Source organism: Nematolebias whitei, chromosome 1 (assembly GCF_014905685.2).
Source record: "Nematolebias whitei isolate Nwh7 chromosome 1, NemWhi1, whole genome shotgun sequence".
Taxonomy (NCBI): domain Eukaryota; kingdom Metazoa; phylum Chordata; class Actinopteri; order Cyprinodontiformes; family Rivulidae; genus Nematolebias; species Nematolebias whitei.
The window spans coordinates 41,765,187-41,766,550 of NC_056498.1; positions in this window are offsets into that span (position 1 = coordinate 41,765,187).

Here is a 1,364-nt window from a genome sequence, read left to right on the forward strand (position 1 = left end):
GGATTGGATCGGCCCCATCCCTAATCACCGCTGCTCCAAAATAAACATGAGACGCTCGCATGACACAACAGTCGAAAGCGAATGTGGTCCACAGAACGAGTCCAGTGAAATAACTCGTTTTCAGCCCGAGCTGCACGCTTCTCACCGTAGCGGTGTCAAACGCTCGCTCCCGCGATGCCAACAGCCTTCATTCAAACGGCGCTGCATTGATGAAGGCGCGCACACTGCTCCCCAGCGCTCGCTGGCTCGCATCAGCATAAATGTGAGACCGCAGAACGAGTCCAGTTATAAACCTCGCTCTCAGCAGGAGCGGCATGCGTCTCACCGCAGCGGTGTCAAACGCGCGGATGATTAAAAGCTGTTCTGTCCCCAAAACCTTTGTGACAGCAAGAGATGGCTGCAGCGTACGTTTTAATCGTGCTGAACGCCAAATTTCTGTCCGTCAGCTGCTGCAGAAAGGACAGCACACCACCTAGTGGACATGAGGTGGCCTCTACACCTTTCTCTGTACACCAGCACTGAAAAGCTGTCCACTTTGATGTGTACAGCGCTGTGGTGGATGCAGCACGTGAATCCTGGATTGTGCGCACTACATCTTGTGGGAAACCCATCCTCTCTAAGCGGATCCGCTCAGCGGCCAGACCCACAGGTGCTGGCCTATTTCTGGGTAACTCCTGATCGCTCCTCCCGCCTGGAGGAGAGAGTCCTCCCTCCACTGCAGTTTCCACGGGCGCCCCGATAACAGGCGTCGTAGAACTGGGAACCATGGTGTGTTCACGCGCTTGAGAGCCACCAGGAGAGCTGTCAATCCCTCCTCCTGAACTCGGTTCAGAAACCGTAATATCAGAGGAGGTGGGGGAAACGCGTAAAGAAGCGTTTTGGACCATGGGCTGTGGGCAAACACGTCCACCCCCAGCGGTGGTTCGTCTCGCGGGCTCAGTGAAAACCATAGTTGATACTGAGCGTTTTCTCGTGCCGCAAACAGGTCCACAGCTGCTTTGCCAAATTTCTGCCATGTCTGGGCCATCAGATCAGGGTGGAGAGTCCAGTCCCCGTGATGCAGATTGCCCCTGGACATCACATCTGCCCCTTTGTTCAGAACACCGGGGATGTACACTGCTCTGATGGAGAGCAGATATTGATGTGCCCAACACAGTAGTTTTCTCGCAATGTGTAACATTTGGGCTGAGCGCACACCCCCCTGCCGGTTTATGTACGCAGCAGTAACCTTGTTGTCTGTGTCAATCAAAATGTGTTGATTCTGTAGCACAGGAGCAAAGTGTTGAATCACATTCAGACCCGTGTGACATTCCAGAACGTTTATATGAGCTGTTGTGTGAGAAGGCCACAGCGCCCCTACAGCT